Source organism: Hyperolius riggenbachi, chromosome 7 (assembly GCF_040937935.1).
Source record: "Hyperolius riggenbachi isolate aHypRig1 chromosome 7, aHypRig1.pri, whole genome shotgun sequence".
NCBI lineage: Eukaryota > Metazoa > Chordata > Amphibia > Anura > Hyperoliidae > Hyperolius > Hyperolius riggenbachi.
This window is the reverse complement of record NC_090652.1, coordinates 64807117-64830177: the sequence shown is the minus strand read 5'-3', so window position 1 is coordinate 64830177 and position 23061 is coordinate 64807117. Positions and strand designations below refer to the sequence as shown.

At 44.0% G+C, this 23061-nt stretch overlaps 1 protein-coding gene across 1 annotated transcript in view; it reads left to right on the top strand.

Moving 5' to 3' along the window:
• The first annotated feature begins 611 nt into the window (after positions 1-611).
• LOC137525543 (serine/threonine-protein kinase mos-like) overlaps positions 612-23061 on the top strand; it is a 76443-nt gene continuing 53993 nt past the window's right edge. Inside the window, exons 1-2 of the mRNA XM_068246673.1 lie at positions 612-650; positions 4224-4313. The gene's annotated coding sequence lies outside the window, so the exon portion shown is untranslated. The remainder of the gene's footprint in view (positions 651-4223; positions 4314-23061) is intronic.

The following is a 23061-nucleotide window of genomic DNA, read 5'->3' as shown; positions in this document are numbered from 1 at the left end:
GACCACTATTTCCATCCGACCTCCTGGAGGCCTCTCCTCTGACCTCAGGGGGATGTGCTGGGGCTCAGCCGCTCCGGAAGCCTAGAAATGCGCACGCTCGTCGACCCTGCCTGGTCACCGGCGCTGCTCGTCGACCTCTGAGCCAACTGCTAGGCCACCCACTGAGGTCCCTTCACTGCTGCCTTGCTCCTTACCATGCCCAGCAGGCTCTCAACGTCCTCCATCGCGGCGGTAGAATCAAACATGAGATCGAGCAAAGGAACAACTTTCCTGCCTCAATCTCCTCCCATTCTGGCTCCTCCCCTTCTGCTGACATGCTTCCTGCCCTAGCCTCGCTCTATCTGACCCGCCTCCCTTCTAGCTCAGGTCTGCCCCCAACAATTAACCCCTTACACTCCCGGACAGAGGGCTACCCCTATCATGGGAGGCCTTCCTCAGCTCCTTTCCCTCGCCCATCCAGGCCCTGCTTTAAGGTTAAAATTAGCAACAAAGTGCAACTGGTAAAACTTTCCCAGCAGCAGATATGTTTTATAATGATATGCATCTTTGCTGCTCCATACAACAGTAACTCTACCTTTTCCCAACAGCTCTAAAGAATCAGGAGCAGCAAGAAATTCACCGGCAAACTCAGAAGAGGGTTTTTGCCGAAGGTAAGTTCCCTCTAAGAAAGAAATAATGCTGTTTGAATTATCATAAACTAACAAACTCATCACAAGTCAGAGATTACAGAATGTCTATTTTTAGACCGCAAACAGCAATATTTTCATTGTCCAATCAAAATAGGAGACAATCTGGCAACTGCCTTTTATTTTTTTCTCACCATTTGTCATGTTTATTCCAGAATAACTTCGTGGAAAATTGACTATAAACCAAATTTAAACTGCTAAAAATCTTAAAAAAAAAATCAGTGAAATAAGTACAGTAAAACTGCAAAAGCTGTTGGGACAGGACGAGGACGGGCCAGGGGGATGGGAGGGAGCTCGCAGGTACGCTGCACATCACAGAGATGAAACACAAAGGGCCTGATTCACAAAGCGGTGCTAACAGTTAGCATGCTGGTGAAAAGCCCTTTATCATGCCTAAACTCAGTTTAGGCATGATAAGTTTAGGTGTGATAAGTTTAGGTGTGATAAGTTTAGGCATGATAAGTTTAGGTGTGATAAGTTTAGGAGTGATAAGTTTAAGCACCAACTGGGTTAGCACCGCAGTGCACAGCTGATCAAAAGTTTTGCGCTAGCAAAGTCTGGTGCACTTCGCATAAAGTTTAATGGCGCTGCTTTGCGTGCGGGACTTTGCAAGCGAACTAAACTTATCTAAACTTAGCATGCCTAAACTTATCACACCTAAACTTATCATGCCTAAACTTATCACACCTGGGCCCATATGCAATTCACTTTTTCACCTGAGTTTTCTCCTGGGTGATGTTTTTAAACTTGTCAATAAAATGCTTTTGAAGCCACCAGAAAGCGAGAAAATGCTCAAAATGATTTTAATATTACTTTTTCACCTACTTTGTTACTTTTTTAGTTAAAAAGTACTGGAAAACTATTTTAAATCAACGATGAAAAATTATCTCCTAGGAGAAAACTCCGGTAAAAAAGTGAATTGCATATGGCCACTAAACTGGCTTTTCACTGGCGTGGTGCAATGGTTATCATGCCTAAAGTCTCTAACTGGGTTAGCACCGCTTTGTGAATCGAGCCCAAAGACATGAACTTGAAGAACATAAAATTACACAGAGAGTCTCATTATTCTCGCACTAAGCATCACATTTAAAATAACAGTCAGTAATTCTGTAAGGCTCTATAGAGAGTGCCGGGTTCCAGCTGTGTACAGCACCAATAGGCCTAAAAGACCAAGGAGAGAAAAAATAGAAAGCTGCCAACAGAGAAAGAAAGGTAGGCAAGGAGAAGATAAGACAAGGGGGAAGAGGGGAAAGGAAAGGAGGGAAAGCAAGGATCAGGGTAAGGTCTAAGCACCACCACCAGCAAACAATACACTATGGGCTTGATTCACTAAAGTGTGATAACTGCTGTGATAGCAGTTATCACGTGATAAGTGCTATCACAGCAGTTATCACGTGATAACTGCTATCACATATCATAGCACTTATCACGTGATAACTGCTGTGATAGCACTTATCACGTGATAACTGCTGTATCACGGTCGCAATATCGCTGTAACAGGCGTAACGTTTTTTTGCGCACAAAAGCAAATTTGTGTGAGAAAACGGGCGCGATTTTGCACGCAAACTCATGTTTGCACTCCAAAACGGCCGCGATTTTGCACGCAAATTTGCATTTGCGCGCTGAAAACTTTACGCACGTTACAGCACACGCAAAAACTTTAGCACGCCCGTGATAAGAGTTATCACGGCTTTGTAAAATCAAGCCCATAGTCATCAAGGGTCCCATACTTTGTGAAATTTCTTGATCCTATCTTCCAGGACACTAGCCAGCCATTCTTGCACCATAAATGCTCTAACTCTGCTCTTTACTTCTTCAAAGGAAGCAAAGTGCGTCCTCCAGGCTCACACAACTGTCTGCTTCACCGCAACAAATAATAAGTGAGCTAACACACTCTGATATTTGCATAAGGGCTCAATCTTAAAATGGAACAGGGCTGACCAGGGGTCGTTCAGGATAGTTTTACTGAACAGTGATTGAAACAGTCTATACACTCTGGACCAAAACCTAGTGAGCATTGTAAATGACCAAAAGTTATGCAGTATGTCACCTTTGGCTTCACATCCTCTACAACAGTGACCTGTGTTCATGCCAGATAAGTGAGATAGCCTGGCTGGTACCCAATGCCAGTGGCGGAGCACCTTGCAGGCTGATTCAACCATAGAAATGGCTCAAACGCTTTGCATGCGAACACTAACACACAAACTTCGGTGGTTTGTGTTCGTGGTGAACCGCAAACTATATGCGAGGTCGATCCGCCCCCTATATTACATCATTAGGCTCAACTTTGACCCTCTACATCACAGTCAGCAGTCACATGGTAGCCAATAAGGCTACACTCCCTCCTGGAGCCCCCCTCCCCCCACTTATAAAAGGCAGGCAGCATCGGCCATTTCCCTCACTCGTGTGGCTGCAGTAATTAGAGAAGAGAGAGTTGCTGCAGAGACAAAGGGAAAGCTTAGTTAGGCTCTTGTTAGGCTTGTTAGCTTGCTCCTGTTGATACTTATTGCTAAAAAGCACCCCTCAACAGCTCTTTTGAGAGCTAATGTTGTTCTTGTGATCTAATTTGTGTGTGTGTGTGTGTGTGTGTGTGTGTGTGTGTGTGTGTGTGTGTGTGTGTGTGTGTGTCCCACTGACACTTACATATACAGCCCTGTCAGTCAGTCACAGCTGGCCCTTGGTCCCTTGCTAATTCCTACTGTGCCACTGCCAGGTCCAGCACATTCAGTGCCTACCTTTTCACTGCACGGGTGTGACAGGCAGCTGCACATTTGTAATACCAATCACTGCATACCTTTTCATGTTTACTGCAGCTGGGTGACAGAAGCATGCAGTGTTATATACCAGTCACTGCACCTGTTCACGGTACCTGTGTGTGTGTGACAACTGCACATTTAGCTGCACCTCTTCAGAAGGAAGAGTTGTGGGATCAATTCTCAGCAGAACCAGATGTTTCCTAAACACCTGCGGTAGCACAGAGGAGGGGGGAGGAGGAGGAAGAGTCGTGTGGGGAAGAGTAGTCAAGTGATTTGGAAGGTGTTTTTTTGAGGAGAAGGTGGAAGAACAACCGCAGCAGGCGTCGCAGGGGGCTTGTGCTGCATAACAATCCCGTGGTATTCTTCATGGCTGGGGGGAGGAGAGAACTTACCTGACATCACTGAGGAAGAGCAAGAGGAGATGGATAGTATGTCTGCATTCAGATTTGTTCATATGGCGTCTTTCAAGCTGTCCAGCCTGTTGAGGGACCCCCGTATAAAAAAAACTCAAGGGGAATGACCTGTACTGGATGGCCACACTACTAGATCCTCGTTATAGGCACAAAGTGGCGGAGATGTTACCAACTCACACATCTGCCACAAATTACAAATTACAGCAAATTACATCTGCCACATGTCTGCCCATATAGCTATGCTATCAAGAACTTTCTACCAATATCCTGCTGAATGTTCATAAATTTGTAGCAGGTGTCTATTAAGATATGAATCCATGCTGTCCTCCACAATAACCCTATTTTTTTTTTTTTTTTACCCCCTACAGGGATTATTGCTTTGCTTAAAGATTTCAAACAAAAAAATAGTGTTGAAGATGGAGGGGTCCAACAAGATCAGAAGAAGACTTCAGCAAAAGGTAGGCTGCAGGGAGGAGCTTGTAGTTTTCACCTAACACAAGATATACATTTTTTGCGGAAATTAGAACTTTCTTCAAAAGGTGTTCCTATCATGGTCATTGACTTACTGTAAATAGTAACACAGTAACCTAGATTGGATGAAAAAAGACATCTGTCCATCAAGTTCAACCAAGAAAAAATGTTTTTTTTTTTTTAATATATCAATGGGGTTGATAAAAGTACAGTAATAGAAGGTAAGAGAAAATAGCTGCTTAAAACCCAGTTCCTCCCTTGTGCACAAGACCTCAAGAGGATATTCAGAGGAGAAAGAAGTCCGCAGGTAACCAAGGGCTCCACCCTACAATATATTATATCCCTATTATTTTTATGGGGGCATATTTCACTGATCCTTAACCCCATCCTATCAGGGTGGTTTCCACTTACTTACTGCCCCATTGCCTCTTGAGAGCTTTTCCACTTAACGCATAGTTTTGCCCTATGTAAGAGGTCTCTATTAGCTTTTACCCTTGCTGTTTTTGAAACCAAAAATCAATCAACCAAAATCAATCACTATTAAAGGGATCCCGAAAAGTGGATTAAATTGAAATTGGTACTTACCTGGGGCTTCCTCCAGCCCACCGTAGGCCGCGTGTCTCCTCTCCTGGTCCCGCTGGAGGCTCCGTTACTGGCGACTTTTGGCCCAACACTTCCTAGACTGGGACGCTATGCATCATCACGCCGGCTGGTGTGGCAGACGTGCACATGCACAGTTTTCTAACTCTGAACCACGCATGCACAGGACTGTCATGCCGGCCACCGCGATGACGTGTAGCGGCCGGCATGATGACGCGGAGGGTCCCGGTCCAGGTAGTGTTGGGCTAACACTCCGTCCAAAAGCCGCCGGTAAAGGAGCCACCAACGGACACAGAGAGGAGCCAGAAGGACATCGGGGGACATTGTGGCATATGGTGGGCTGGAGGAAGCCCCAGGTAAGTATTAATTTCAATTTAATCCACTGCTCAGGATCCCTTTAAAAACTCAGACAGAGAAAAACAATAAGAGGAAATTGACTCCCCACACTCAAAATGTCACTTGAGATATATATTAACCCAGCCCCTCGGGGCGCCATATTGAGTGGCAGGATGGGAGCGCAGCAGCGGGGGGAGTGGACATCATAGTTATAACTCACATTTTTCAGCCAAACCCCCTGCGGCTTAAATGTTCTTCCTCCCCCTGCGTCCGTCGCATGGTAACAGCACCCCCTGTGATGTCATCACAGGGATCGCTGTTACTAATGAGACAGATGGTGGGAAAGGAAGGACATTAAAGCTGCGCAGGATCGGTGGCGGAAGGTGAGTTATAACTGCTATGCCCGCTTTTCTTCCCGCACATACCTATCTAACCTAAACTGTGGGAACCTACCCATCTAACCTATACTGCAGGAACCTACCTATCTAACCTATACTGCCCGAACCTACCTATCTAACCTATGCCGGGGGAACCTACCTATCTAACCTATACTGCAGACACATACCTATCTAACCTATACTGCGCGAACCTACCTATCTAACCTATATTGCGGGAACCTATCTATCTAACCTATACTGCGGGAACCTACCTATCTAACCTATACTGTGGGAACCTACCTATCTAGCCTATACCGGGGGAACCTACCTATCTAACCTATACTGCAGACACATACCTATCTAACCTATACTGCGCGAACCTACCTATCTAACCTATATTGCGGGAACCTATCTATCTAACCTATACTGCAGGCAACTACCTATCTAACCTATACTACAGACACATACCTATCTAACCTATACTGGCACTAACCTACCTATCTAACCTATACTGCACTAACCTACCTATCTAACCTATACTGCACTCACCAACCTATCTAACCTATATTGCACTCACCTACCTATATAACCTATACTGCGCGAACCTACCTATCTAACCTATATTGCGGGAACCTATCTATCTAACCTATACTGCGGGAACCTACCTATCTAACCTATACTGTGGGAACCTACCTATCTAGCCTATACTGCAGACACATACCTATCTAACCTATACTGCGGAAACCTACCTATCTAACTTAAACTGCGGGAACCTACCTATCTAACTTATACTGGGGTAACCTACCTATCTAACTTATACTGCGAGAACCTACCTATCTAACCTATACTGCAGGCAACTACCTATCTAACCTATACTACAGACACATACCTATCTAACCTATACTGGCACTAACCTACCTATCTAACCTATACTGCACTAACCTACCTATCTAACCTATACTGCACTCACCAATCTATCTAACCTATATTGCACTCACCTACCTATATAACCTATACTGTGCGAACCTACCTATCTAACCTATACCGGGGGAACCTACCTATCTAACCTATACTGCGGGAACCTACCTAACTAACCTATACTGGGGTAACCTACCTTTCTAACCTATACTGCAGGAACCTACCTATCTAACCTATACTGCAGACACATACCTATCTAACCTATATGGCGGGAACCTACCTATCTAACCTAAACTGCGGGAACCTACCTATCTAACCTATACTGCGGGAACCTACCTATCTAACCTATACTGGGGGTACCTACCTATCTTACCTATACTGTGAGAACCTACCTATCTAACCTATACTGCAGGCAACTACCTATCTAACCCATACTACAGACACATACCTATCTAACCTGTACTGGCACTTAGCTATCTAGCCGATACTGCACTAACCTACCTATCTAACGTATACTGCACTCACCTACCTATCTAACCTATACTGCAGGCACCTACAGATCTAGCCTATACTACACTCACCTACCTATCTAACCTATACTGCAGAAGTGCAGGCACCTACCTATCTAACCTATACTGGGGGTACCTACCTATCTAACCCATACTGGTGGCAACTATACGGGCTAACCTATACTGAAGGCACCTACGTAGCTAACTTATACTGCAGGCACCTACCTATCTAACCTATACTGGGGCACCTACCTATCTAACCTATACTGGTGGCATCTATACAGGCTACCCTATACTAAAGGCACCTACGTAGCTAATCTATACTGCGGGCACCTATGCCTGGCTCCATGGGGGGAAGGAGATTTTTACACCCTTGCCCTGGGTGAAATTTAGCCTAGAAACTGCCCTGATATTAACCACTGCAAAGCTCTAGTTATCCACAAATCCTGTGCCTCCTCATAAAGCCAAGCGAAGTACAAGTCCACAATGCAACAGACACATGGGCACCAGTTTTACAAGGCATATAGGGCTTGATTCACAAAAGCATGCTAAGAGCACGCCCGTGCAAAGCTGCTTTGCACATGATATCATGCACGTAAAGCTTTACGCGCGTAAAGTTTTGCGCGCATTTCATTGCGTGCAAACCTGCTTAGCACAGGGGTGCTAAGCATACACTCTAATAGGTTAACACGCGTAGCGCCATAGTTATCACGTGCAAAGTGCACTTACTAAAACTTAGCACACGAACGGCATAAACTTTGACCGTGCAAAATGCTTAGCACGCAAGTTTGCACGTGCAAAGCCTTAACACGTGATAAGTTATCACCAGTTAGTGAATCGAGCTCATAGTGTGTAGAACTGTTCAGTGCAGGATTTTGTGTAATATGTATAGGGTAGGCAGACATCATTGACATACTTCCCAGCTGAGGTACTAAATTGTTGTTTTAGGGCCACTCACTGCAGCATTTTCCTGCATGTGAATTTGGAAGTGAAATTGCAGCCTATTGAAATCAAATCCTCCTATTCCACTCAAGTCTTTTCAATACTTTTCCAGTAGCAGCAAGTTGCACATGACTATTTGTTAGGGGCTTGTGTCTTTGTGGATATTCTACTTGTCATTATTGTACTGTCCTCAACCACTTGAGGACCAGAGATTTATACCCCCTAGTGACCAGGCCATTTTTTACAATTCAGCACTTCACAGCTTTAATGGTTTATTGTTCGGTCATACAACATAGCACCCAAATGAATTTTATCTCCTTTTCTTCCCACTAATAGAGCAGTCTTTTGGTGGTCTCTGATTGCTGCTGCAATGTGTATTTATTTATTTTTCTTATTAAAGATGATCTTTTATTTTTTTTTTAAACTATGGGCTTGATTCACAAAGCCGTGCTAACTGTTTAGCACGAGTGTTAAACAGTTAGCACATGAAGTGCCGTTCACGGACTTTTGCGTGCCTCGATTCGCAATTTGCGCACGCAAAAGTCTGCGATAGCGCAAATCGCGGCACTTTGCGCGTGCAAAAGTCCGCGAACGGCACTTCACGTGCTAACTGTTTGTGAATCAAGCCCTGTGTCTTCCCCACCCCCTGTAAATTAGCCCTAGACTGCAATACATACACTACACATACATACACTTGCTTTTTTTATGATTTCAGCCTGCCAGCTCCGGACGCAGCTGGCAGGCTGATCGCCATGGCCCGCCATGTTTACTGCAGGAAATGTCCACTTGCGATGTCACGCTACCTGCGGAGGAACGAGAGAGCCACTCTGCTGCCACCATCCTGCGTTAGGCGGTCGCATAGTGGTTAAAGAGAACCCGAGGTAGGTTTTCAGAATCCTATTAGCACACAGAGGCTGGTTGTGCATATAATCACCAGCCTCTGTTACTATACAGCATTCCCCCAGGCCTCCCGTGCGCTCTGTGGTCCCCATAAATAAAACCGTGCTAACGACACGCAGCGTAATGCTAGCAAGCGGTTTATATTCACACTGTCACTCTACGCCACTCCTCCGTCTCCTCCATAGCGCCGCTCCCCGCCTGCTTCCCTTCCCTCCCCGCTGATTGGAGGAAAGGGACGCAGGCAGGGAGCGGCACTATGGAGGAGGCGGGGGAGCGGCAGAGAGTGACAGTGTGAATGTAAACAGCTGAGTGTGCAAGAGAGCGTACAGGGCCGCCCTTCTTCAGGAGCACTCGGTCTCCCTGAAGACTTCTGAAGCCTCCTTCGGCCGGGTAAAGCAGTATTTGACTAAATTAGTCAAATACTGCTACCGGGCGAGCCAGCACTGGAATGAGGGGACCAGGAGAGGAGCTGGAAGGCTCTATAGGACCCAGAGCCTTCCCTCTCCTTGGGTAAGTATCTGTCTCATTTTTTTTAAATGCGGTTCCCGTTCACTTTAAGGGTTTTATCAGTTGCAATATTTACATTATTGTCTGCACCTCTCGTAAAATTACAGTGTGTGGGGTGCACACACAGGTCGTGCACTCAGAAAAACGAATTTTAGAACACTATCAGCACAAGTACAATTTGAGATTATTTTAAGCTGTTTAACCCCCTTCATAGTGTCTTGTGGATCTATTTCAAAACCCACTAATTAGTTGTGGTATTGTGGTCACAGGGTTTAAAGAATGTAGGTATTTTTCTTATATATTGTTAACATCCTGTGCTTTCAAATTAGCTTATCTGTAGAGATGGCCCGAACGGTTCTCCGGCGAACTTCTTCGCGCGAACAATGGGGGGTTCGCATTCGCGTCGAAACACAAACAAATAGCGAGTTTGACCCGCCCCCTATACTACTTCATTGGGCTAAACTTTGACCCTCTACGTCACAGTCAGCAGACACATGGCAGCCAATCAGGCTGCACTACCTCCTGGACCCCCCCCCCCCCATAAAAGGCAGCAGCGTCGGCCATTTTCTCACTATGTCTGCTGCTGATATTAGTGAGAGAAGGGAGAGACATTGGAGAGATAGGGAAAGCGATAGTTAGGAGGTCTGTTAGCTTGCTACTTTCTGATATTTATTCCTGAAAAGCACCACAAAAAGCTTTTTTAAGACGTAATGTTCTTGGGATTTTTTTTTTTGTGCCACTGACACTGCATATACAGCCCTGTCTGTCGCAGCTGGCCCTTGCTAATTGCTATACTGTGCCAGGCCCAGCACAGTCAGTGCATACCTTTCACTTCATCTCTGTGAATGCACATTGTATTACACCAGCGGTCAGTACCTTTCATTGCATCTGTGTGACTGCACACTGTTTTATTTACCAGTCAGTGCATACCTTTCACTGCATCTGTGACTGCCCATTGTATTATATCAGTCACTGCATACCTTTCACTGCATCTGTGACTGCCCATTGTATTATATCAGTCACTGCATACCTTTCACTGCATCTGTGTGCAGGGGTCTAGTCCTGGAAAAAGAAGTGAGTGGACTCACCCCAAAAACCTGTGCGCCGCGTGAAGCGTGGCGCGCCGAAAAATGGGCGTGGTTAAGCATAGCGTGGGCGTGGTCACGGGTGGGGCCAAATATACATGGCCTTAGCAGTGGTATAAAAGGTCTGCCAGGGGAAGTTTGAGATCTGTCGTAGTGTATCCCCAAAAAGTAGATCTGACAGCATTTCACCAAAAATACACATAATCTGGCAGAGGTTCCTCCAAAATACAGATAATATGGCAGTGGTTCCCCCAAAATAGACAATCTGGCAGCAGCACCTTTCACTTCATCTCTGTGAATGCACATTGTATTACACCAGCGGTCAGTACCTTTCATTGCATCTGTGTGACTGCACACTGTTTTATTTACCAGTCAGTGCATACCTTTCACTGCATCTGTGACTGCCCATTGTATTATATCAGTCACTGCATACCTTTCACTGCATCTGTGTGCAGGGGTCTAGTCCTGGAAAAAGAAGTGAGTGGACTCACCCCAAAAACCTGTGCGCAGCGTGAAGCGCGGCGCGCCGAAAAATACACATAATCTGGAAGCAGTTTCCCAAAATACGTGAAACCTGGTAGTAGATCACCCAAAATACATGTAAAATACATGTAATCTGGCAGCAGTGGTCCCCGTACATACACAATCTGGCAGCGGTTCCCCAAAATACACGTAATCTGGCATCAGCGGTTCCCCAAAAATACATAGCTGACAGCAATTCTCCCAAAATAGGTACCCCCTGTATTGCTAGCCAGGTCTATAGGTGTCCCCAGTATAAGTAGCCATGTGTATAGTTGTCCCCAGAATAGGTGGCCAAGTGTATAGATGTCCCCAGAATAGGTAGCCAGGTCTATAGGTGTCCCCAGTATAGCCAGGTGTCCCCAGTATATGTAACCAGGTGTTCAGGTGTCCCCAGTATAGCCAGGTGTATAGGTGTCCCCAGTATATGTAGCCAGGTGTATAGTGTCCCCAGTATATGTAGCCAGATGTATAGTGGCCCCAGTATATGTAGCCAGGTGTATAGTGGCCCCAGTGGTACTTATCCGTTAGCCGGGCGCATCCGGCAGGTGGCGACAAAACTCCACCAGAGTTACATCTTTCCCTACTATCCATGTCGGCCTGGAGGGGGAATAGTAATTAGCGCCACCTGCCGGATGCGCCCGGCTAACGGATAAGTACCGCCCCAGTATAAGTAGCCAGGTGTATAGTGGCCCCAGTATATGTAGCCAGGTGTATAGTGGCCCCAGTATATGTAGCCAGGTGTATAGTGGCCCCAGTATATGTAGCCAGGTGTATAGTGGCCCCAGTATATGTAGCCAGGTGTATAGTGGCCCCAGTATATGTAGCCAGGTGTATAGTGGCCCCAGTATATGTAGCCAGGTGTATAGTGGCCCCAGTATATGTAGCCAGGTGTATAGTGGCCCCAGTATATGTAGCCAGGTGTATAGTGGCCCCAGTATATGTAGCCAGGTGTATAGTGGCCCCAGTATATGTAGCCAGGTGTATAGTGGCCCCCAGTATATGTAGCAAGGTGTATAGTGGCCCCAGTATATGTAGCCAGGTGTATAGTGGCCCCAGTATATGTAGCCAGGTGTATAGTGGCCCCCAGTATATGTAGCCAGGTGTATAGTGGCCCCAGTATATGTAGCCAGGTGTATAGTGGCCCCAGTATATGTAGCCAGGTGTATAGAGGCCCCAGTATATGTAGCCAGGTGTATAGTGGCCCCAGTATATGTAGCCAGGTGTATAGTGGCCCCAGTATATGTAGCCAGGTGTATAGTGGCCCCAGTATATGTAGCCAGGTGTATAGTGGCCCCAGTATATGTAGCCAGGTGTATTGCTGTAGAAAGTGAGTTCCGCACGATGTCGGTAGAATCAAACGGCTTTATTGAATCAACACATAAGGGCTAAAAACCATCACCACATGCTGACATGTTTCGGACGTTGCACGTCCTTAATCATAGCATAGGTGCAGGTGAGCAAAGGTGATCCTTAAAAGGAGTGGGACCACACCCAACACCACCTACTCAAGGCTCCACCTTCACAAAAAATGTATCATAAAAGATTGGGCAGTAACCCAAACAATGTGATCAGCATAAAAACATATACAGGAAGTATAAAATGCTAAGGATTAGATACGTTGCAAGATTACGCAGCAATAAATACAAACAATATTGTATATAGCAAACACATGGTTCAAGGCAAGACAAAACAAGGACAAAAGCACAGAAGCAGAAACACAAGGACAATATGGCCTCAATTCACTAAGCTTAACTCCTGTCTTTAATAACTCTTCTGAGCTGTTTTACAGTTATCACCATGGTGATGTAATTGTGATAACTGTAAAACAGCTCAGAAGAGGTATTAAAGACAGGAGTTAAGGTTAGTGAATTGAGGCCTATATGTATCTCTCTCTCAGGTGACTGAGTGTAAGTCCCATCTGGCGTTAAGGCCTCTCGGTGAGCGTGTCCCTAGCTGGAAAATCCAATATGCTTCTCGAGTGAGAAGACGTTTATAGGCGTCCCCTCCTCTCAAAGGTCTTTGGACACGCTCTATACCTTGGAATGAAAATGAGGACATGTCACCGGAGTGGACCGACCTAAAATGCTTAGCCACATTAGATATTTCTACAGTAAGCCAGCCAGCTCCTCTATAGTGTTCACTTATCCGTTGTCTGAGGTGTCGGGTAGTACACCCCACATATTGTACCTGACATAAGGAACATGAAATAAGATAGACAACGGACTTCGTGTGACAATTGATGTATTGTCTAATGGGAAAACCTTTTCCGTTAGAGAGGGAGATGATAGATCGAGTGGTGTTATGAACACTGCAATAATTACAAGTAGAAAAATTGCATCTGTATGAACCTTGGGTAGTTAACCAGCACGGTCGTTGTGTGCCGGTGGTAAACAAGCTAGGGGACAAAATGCTCCCCAATGTGGGGGCCTTTCTGCTGGCAAAACTGACTCCTTGTTTGAGAATGACATTAAGGGTGTCAAGCCTTGCAAGAGTCTGTTTGACCTCCGAGACCTGCAACCTCAAATCAACCAACCGTTGTTCTTCATATACAATGATCAATTTCATCAACTTAAAGGGATACTGTAGGGGGGTCGGGGGAAAATGAGCTGAACTTACCCGGGGCTTCTAATGGTCCCCCGCAGACATCCTGTGCCCGCGCAGCCGCTCACCGATGCTCTGGCCCCGCCTCCAGTTCACTTCTGGAATTTCTGACTTTAAAGTCAGAAAACCACTGCGCCTGCGTTGCCGTGTCCTCGCTCCCGCTGATGTCACCAGGAGTGTACTGCGCAGACACAGACCATACTGGGCCTGCGCTGTGCACGCAGGACTCGACCCCTGTCTGTGTGAATGCACATTGTATTACACTAGCAGTCAGTACCTTTCATTGAATCTGTGTGACTGTTTTATATACCAGTCAATGCATACCTATCACTGCATCTGTGTGACTGCACATTGTATTATACCAGTCGCTGCATACCTTTCACTGCATCTGTGTGAATGCACATTGTATTACACTAGCAGTCAGTACCTTTCATTGAATCTGTGTGACTGTTTTATATACCAGTCAATGCATACCTATCACTGCATCTGTGTGACTGCACATTGTATTATATCAGTCACTGCATACCTTTCACTGCATCTGTGTGACTGCACACTCTTTTATTTTTTTATTTGTTTTACGTATTAAAAAGCTTTATTGAGCAGATCAGCAAAAAATACAAAGCTTTTGAAAGCAAAACAGATAAAAAGTGTTAACACTCCAACTAAACATCAAAGAAAAAGAGAGAGCCTCAAGAGAGCCTGATTCAGATAGTCTGGCCGCTCGGCCTGGGAAATGGGGCACCAAGTACCTCCAGCTGAGATCCCAGGAAGCAGTTCGTCCTTTAAGTCCACAAAATGATATTATAATGCTCTCTCTAACACATACATAAAAATAAAGAAACACACAAAATAATAAAGAACTAAAATAAAACCCTTCATATAACATCTGATTACAAGAGTCCTAGATAACTCCAATCTTATGTATCATACTGTGATTAATATACACATATGTCCAGGGGAGATTAAGAACGCCTATATATTTTCCAGGATTCCCAAATGAGATCAAATCTTGTCATATTCTCAATACTATAATAATACACCCGATCCATAATCATCATTAGGTCCAGTCGTTGAGTAACCAGTGTTAGCTCCAGATCGGTGGATTTCCATTTGAAGGCTATTGACCACTGAGCGGCTAGTAGCATATATCTATATAGAGGCCTAAATCTACCTGGCACATCATCGTTGAAGGTATATAACAGGGCCTGGGAAGCAGACAATGAAACCGGAAAGCCAAACACCTCCTGAATCATAGTTTTCCATGAGTCCCAAAACCGCTGCGCTCTGGGGCAGTCCCAAAAGACATGCATCAACGATCCTTCCATTCCACATCCTCTAAAACAAGTCGATGGAACTGAGGGATAAATTTTATGAATTTTAGCCGGGGTATAATACCAGCGAAATAAGATCTTAAACGCCGTGTCCTTAACCATATTAGACTTGACTACACTAGAGACAGTGGTTCGGATATAAGACCAATTTGTAAGATCTAATTGAATTCCCAAGTCTCGTTCCCAGGCTCTTATATATGACATTTTATTCTCACTATCACGGCCTAACAACAGGGCATATAAAGATGAAATTAATCCTTTTCGTCATGAGAATCCAAAATAAAGTGACTCAAACATCGAGGGATCAAACACTGGAGGTGAAGAAAAGATGGAGGAGAAGTAATGTTTAATTTGACAAAATCGGAATGCCTCTTCCGGGGGAGCATCTTGACTAAATCTGAGCATATTAAATGTAATTGGAACATCACAGATCCAAAATTTATTAGCAGTAAAAAGGCCCTTGTCCCTCCACCAGGAAAACAATTGTGGGTTCCTAAAAGCAGGAATAAAACGAGGATTACCAAAAATGGAGATCCTGGAGGAGGGAAGGGTCATAAGCTTATATGAAGCGGCAATCGAAATCCACAGCTTAGTCAGGGACGAAACAATCCTGTTCTTGCTAGCGAGAGTTAATGTGTCTCTTTTAGATACGACTGTGACCAATGAAGATAAATGAAATGAAATGAAAAGATTGAAGTAGATTCAAACTGATACCAGGTAGGGGGGTTAGAATTTATTCCCCAATCTAAGATTTGACTAAGTTTAGAAGCTAAATAATAGTGCCAAAGACTAGGTAAACCGATGCCACCCTTCAGAGGAGGTCTGTACAGGACTTGCGCTCGAATTCTAGCTGGTTTGCCATCCCAAATAAATTTATTAATCTGTGACTGTATGCTAGACAAGGATTTTTTAGATATAGTTATTGGGAGCATGCGAAACAAATATAACAGTTTGGGGAGAATGATCATTTTACATGCTACACATCTACCTAGCCATGAGACCTTATGAGGACCAAGTCTTCAAGAGTTGAGTAATACTGTTAACTGCATGCAAGAAGTTAGTTCCGTGCAGGTCCCCATAGCGAGGAGTAAGAAAGACTCCCAAATATTTAAATTTAGTTTTACTCCATTTGAACCCATATGTAGAGTCTATCCATTTGATTGTATGTGGATATAGATTGATCGGAAGAGCTGTGGATTTAGAGGGGTTTACCGTAAGGCCAGAACATTTTGCGAACTTATCTAATATTTGAAACAAGTTGTGCATGGTTGTTATGAGTCTAGTCAAGAACAGGAGTGCATCGTCAGCATACAAGGTTAATTTAACATTGTCAATTCCATAACCATGGATGTCTGGATGACGTCTAATCGCCACCGCTAGGGGCTCCAAAGCGAGAGCAAATAGCAATGGCGAGAGAGGGCAACCCTGACGGGTCCCACGTTTGAGCTGAACAGGAGCAGATGATGCACCAGGGATGCGGAATACTGTAGATGGGGAGTCATATAATGCTGAAACTGCTGTAATTATAGGGCCGGTCAGGCCAAAGCCTTCCAAAGCAGCGGTCAAATATTGCCAACCCACTGAATCAAATGCCTTACTAATATCTAGACCTAACATCATGAACCTGGAATTCTTAAGTTCAGCATCCTGTAATACATTAACTGCTAGTCTCACATTATCAGAGCCTTGCCTACCTGGAATGAATCCAGTTTGAGCGGGAGCAACGAGATCACCCACCATAGAACCAAATCTGGAAGCCAGGATTTTAGCAAAGAGTTTAATATCATTGTTAAGAATAGATATAGGTCTAAATCCTGCTGGGGTAGAGTGATCAGCATCTGGTTTAGGAAGCAGGGTCTGCACACTGTTTTATATACCAGTCAGTGAATACCTTTCACTGCATCTGTGACTGCGCATTGTATTATACCAGTCACTGCATACCTTTCACTGCATCTGTGTGACTGCACACTGTTTTATATACCAGTCACTGCATACCTTTCACGCGTCTATCAAAAAAGGGCGCCTGGAAAAAAGGGCGCGGGGTATAGCCGAAATTGTAAGTTTTAATGCAAAACCATATTTTTCGTTTAAGAGGTTGTAAACGTAAATTTAGTGCTAAATAGGTTAAATAAACGGAAATGAAATGGCAAAATACCGTCTATAACAACAAACGAATTCTGAAAAAAACATCAAATTGCGTCTATAACAAAAACGATATTTAGACTTGTATTAAGCATAGCAATGCAATGGTAGGTTTTAAAGATATTTTACTGTAATTTTACCAAACTGTAGGCTCACACAGATTTCTCCCTATCCCTAACCCCTAGACCCCTCTTTGTTTAAATATATATAATTTAATAAATTGTATATATTACATATATTGTGCTGTAACTATACCTAACCTTACTCTCACACAGAGCCCTCCCTGTACCTATCCCTAACCCCTAGACTCCCCTGGTGGTGCCTAACCCTAAGACCCCCCTGGTGGTGCCTAACCCTAAGACCCCCTGGTGGTGCCTAACCCTAAGACCCCCCTGGTGGTGCCTAACCCTAAGACCCCCCTGGTGGTGCCTAACCCTAAGACCCCCCTGGTGGTGCCTAACCCTAAGACCCCCTGGTGGTGCCTAACCCTAAGACCCCCCTGGTGGTGCCTAACCCTAAGACCCCCCCGGTTGGTGCCTAACCCTAAGACCCCCCTGGTGGTGCCTAACCCTAAGACCCCCCTGGTGGTGCCTAACCCTATCCACCCCCTGGTTGCCTATATTATACTGTAACTATACCTAACCCTCCCTGTACCTATCCCTAACCCCTAGACCCCCTGGTAATGCCTAAACCTAACCATCCCCACCGCACAAACACTCTAAACACATATAAACAATAATATATTTAATCCTTAAAATACTTCTCTACAAATAACATGAAAAAAAAAATTTATCTTCTCTACAAATAACTTGAATAAAATAATTTATATATTTGTAATAGAATAAATAGCCTTAAAATCACATATACATTAATATTATAAATAGAGAAAAGTATATATAAATATATACAATACAATAGATAGCCTTACAATCATGTACGCATTCGAAAACTTAAAATAACAGTAATATTAAAAGCGATATTTTATTAACTATAATCAACGCATTATAAGTGTAAAAATAAATGTTAATACCAAAAGCGATGTATTTCTAATACAATAAGGTTGAAAACGGTATTTAAGCATTATACATATGAAAACAAATTTTTAAATGATCAAAGAAGTGTAAACGAAAATGTAGTTCTTATACTTTTGTAAGCGAAATTTTAAAACTAAAAAATAAGTTAAAACTGATATAAGCGAAATTTAAAAACGAAAAAATAAGTATAACACAAACTCAAAACGAACTTGTAAACGATATTTGTTATAAACCTTATTTTGTAAACGAAAACTTTTGTTAACACGATCTTTGTAACCGCTATTTCTCGGGCGCCCTTTTTTCCTGCCGGGCGCCGAATAGCCGATATTTTGCATTGCAGTCTATGGCGGCGCCCTTTTTGTCCACTATCCCTGTGCGCCCTTTTTTACTAGCCCGACCTTTCACTGCATCTGTGTGACTGCACATTGTATTATACCAGTCACTGCATACCTTTCACTGCATCTGTGTGACTGCACCCTGTTTTATATACCAGTCAGTGCATACCTTTCACTGCATCTGTGACTGCACATTGTATTATATCAGTCACTGCATACCTTTCACTGCATCTGTGTAACTGCACATTGTATTATAACAGCCATTGCATACCTTTCACTGCATCTGTGTGAGTGTACACTGTTTTATATATCAGTCAGTGAATACCTTTCACTGCATCTGTGACTGCACATTGTATTATACCAGTCACTGCATACCTTTCACTGCATCTGTGTGTCTGCACATTGTTTTATATACCAGTCACTGCATACCTTTCACTGCATCTGTGTGGCTGCACATTGTATTATACCAGTTACTTCATACCTTTTCACTGCATCTGTGTGACTGCACATTGTATTATACCAGCAGTCAGTGTATACATTTCACTGCATCTGTGTTACTGCACACTGTATTAGTCCAGTCAGTGCATACGTTTCACTGCATCTGTGACTGCACATTGTATTATACCTGGCAGTCAGTGCATACCTTTCACTTGAATGGATGGCAGACTTTCCCTCCATAACAGATTCTTGTTAAAGGTTTTCAAGTGTATTTGTCTCATCATTATACAGCAGGGCCTCAAAAGAGTCCTCCTGTATTGTTATTTTTGTCACTACCTCCCTGAGTCAGGACTTGCGTGCCGTGCCTGCTGCCTTCCTTGGACGTGTGGTGGTAGCCGTTTCTCAGGCTCCCACTACGGACCGGAATCGAACCCTGATTCCAGGCCCGTTACCCGTGGTCACCATGGTACTGAGAAAGTACCATGAGAAGTTTATCATACAGTTGAATGAATGGCAGACTTGCCCTCCATAACAGATTCTTGTTGAAGGAACTGCACAAACAGCAGAAAAAAAGTAATTTAATAAAATATATATAAGCTTTAACAATGGTAGAGAAAGAACCATCGACAGTCTGAGCAGTGATGAACCCCTGGACTACTGGGTGCGCAGGCTTGGCCTGTGGCCAGAGCTGTCACAATTTGCCATCCAACTCCGGGCTTGCCCTGCCTCAAGCTTCCTAGAAAGGAACTTCAGCGCAGCCGGAGGCATTGTCAGTGAGAAGAAAAAACGTCAAAAAAGTGTTCAGTACCTCACCTTTATCAAAATGAATAAGACATGGATCCTGTAGGGCTACTGCCTGCCCGAAGACTAAGTCAGTCCCCACACAGCATCTCTACCTGCAGGCCGCTTGACTGCTTTCTCCGCCACCACCAAGAGGGTCTAGGACTCCAGGTGAATGCCTAATTTTTTAGGCTGCTAACAAAAAGAATATTTTTTTCTGCTGCGTGTACATGCCTGCCTAATTTTTCTGGTTGCACTGTGGCTGCAACAACAAAACAAAAGGCAAGTACAAGTGTAAATTCACCTTTGTGATCGTTACCTTGCCGCGATGAAGGGGCTTGCGTATCACAATGACGCAATGACCGGCTATATGAGTGTGTTGGGGGGCACACCAAAGTAAATAAGGTCATTGCTTCATTGTGGACAGACCAAATTCGATCAGCTGGACAGTTACTGGTGTTCTGTCATTGAGCTACCTCAGCCCGACCATTTAGGCTTGAAAAGTGCTTTCGGCTGCACTCTCGCCATCGTGCGCACCAGTCCAGCACGGCCATCACTACACAAACAGCTGTTTGCGGTTCGTTACACAGTGAGTTTGGTCTGTCAGTGTGAAGCAGTACATTACTTACACTAAGTAATAATCAATGTATACACACGCAAGATGTTTTCAAGCACTTTAGGCATCCAATGCAATGCGATTTCTGCCCTTTAGGGATTATAACCCTGCTCTGCATCAAATCTGTAATTTTCCCCGGGACTTTTGATGTTTATCCCACTCCGCCATGCCCCCCTCCAGGTGTTAGACCCCATGAAACATCTTTTCCATCACTTTTGTGGCCAGAAACAGTGTTTGAAGTTTTTAAAGTTAACCTGCCTATTGAAGTCTATTGCAGTTTGCATGATTCGCTCAAACTCGAACTTTTGCAGATGAGGGTGAATTAGACAGGCTAAACTCTCCAAATACATACAGGGTACATTTCTCTATGGTTTCCTTCTGTCCTGGGCAACAGTTCAAGTCCACTTTAATTGACTTTCTCCTAAAATTGGCCCTAGAAGATACAATAATTCCAAATAATAATAATATGGACATATGACTATGGTAGGAATTAAATTGTAAGCCCCTCTGAGGGACAGTTAGTGTCAAGACTATATACACTCTTTATAGTGCTGTGGAAGATGTCAGTGGTATATAAATACTAAAAAACAATAGCTAAAAATGTAAAAAGGTCTTGAGGGATATGGTATTTGTGATACAATTCTTGAAAACCTGATAAGATGTAATTGCAGAATAAGTCCTCTAGGGAGTTTATTCCTGCTTAAACCCTGGTTTTAATGAACCTCTCGAGGACCACAGGCTTATATCCTCCTAGTGACCTGGCAATTTTTTTTACAATTAAGCACTGAGCCACTTTAACGATTCATTGCACAGTCATACAACTTAGCAGCCAAATTAATTTTACTCCCTTTTCTTCACACCAACAGAGCTTTCTGTTGGTGGGATCTGATTGCTGCAATGTGTTTGGTTTTTTTAAATCAATTTTAACGTTATTTTATTTTAAATAAATAAAAAAAAACTTAAAAAACAAAAAATTCCCTCCCTCCCCCTGAGATCCACTACTATAATCACCTCTCATAGGCATCAGCCTGTGAGAGGGATCAGATTGTGAAAGGGATCAGATTGTGAGCCTCTTCTGGGGACAGCTGTACATTTTTTTTCATGTACAGCCTGTCAGCTCCGATTGCAGCTGGCAGGCTGTCCACGGCCGTCTCCTCCGTCCCCCTGCAGGGAACGGGTGCTCGTTCCCTGCTAATCACACGATGAGCGAGATGACACACTGGTGCGTCATTTTCGCATCGAAAATCCTATTTTTGATTTGACAAAAAAAAATTAACAAAAACTAGCTTGTATTTTCACGTTTTTGCATTTTTTTGCAAAATCACAGAAAAATAATATTTTTAACACGAAAAGCATGAAAATGTGGAAAACAACATTTTTACCGCAAGTATTTTGCTAACATTTTTGCGAAAATTTATGCAAAAGAAGTATTGGCATTTTCGCTCCTCACTGTTCAGAATCTCAAATCCGGGCATCTGAAATTTATGGTCTAATTCATATGCTAATAAGACTTCTAGAAGTGATTTATTTGCAAACGCCTGTCAATTTAGCACTCACAAGATGGCCCGAACGATTCGCCGGCAAACGGTTCCAGGCGAACTTTGGGTGGTTCGCGATCGCATGCGAATGCGAACTTTCCCGGAAGTTCGGTTCGCCCCCATAGTGCACCATTAGGGTCAACTTTGACCCACTACATCACAGTCAGCAGGCCCATTGTAGCCAATCAGGCTACACTATCTCCTGGAGCCACCCCACCCCTTATATAAGGCAGGCAGCGCCGGCCATTATAGTCGTTCGTGCCCCTGTAGTAATTAGTGAAAAGAAAGGTGCTGACAGACTTTCATAGGGAAAGATTAGTTAGGCTCTTGTAGGCTTGTTAGCTTGCTCCTGGCTGATTGTTATTCCTAAAATAGCAACCCACAACAGCTCTTTTGAGAGCTTATCTTGTTCTTGTGCTTTTTTTTTTACCCTCCCTTCTCCCCCTCCTCCTCCTCCTCCTCTTGTCTTGTCTTCCAGGGATTTGTAGGATGTCAAAAGCACGCTTACAAACATTGGACAGGAATCGAACCTTGGTCAACTGCTTTGAAGGCAGCTATGCTCACCACTATACCACCAACGCTACATGCAGAAACTTCTTGGAGCAGACTTACTTCCTACCTCCAAAAGACACACATACATTCGCCGTCTAACAGTCTCCTAGTGGCGAGGTAGACTGATGGCGGAGCAAACTCTGTCATTCAAGTGGGATGCACGCGCATCGGTGCGCGGGATCCCCTGCAAACCATGTCCCCAGGACTTAACGCCAATTGACATTATGTGAAACTGGGGGAGCCGCCATGTTCATTCATGCTTATCGGTGTGACGTGGTTGCTAGGTGGTGAAAAAGGCAAACTTCTGTTTTTTGAGAAACAGCTCCAAATAGATTAAAAGACATCCAAGAAAAAGCAAGGCATTTTGGAATGTATTCAGTAAATTGCATTAAAGTGAACCTCCAGACTAAAAATCGACTCAACAGCACTGAAAAGGCCTGGTGTTTCTTTAACAGTTTCACAGCATCAGAACTTTGTTTCTCTTATACAAGATTTTTAGCTGCACAGAGGAAAACTGCCAGGGCATTTTTCCCCTGATGCTGAGCAAAGCATGATGGGATTTCTGCTGTTGTTGCTCTTGTTCTGCTGTTTTGGTGCAATTTTTTTTCTTACATTTTGAATTTGACATTTGAAGCCTAGTGCGTGCAGCTGGGAGGGGTAATCAGGACACAG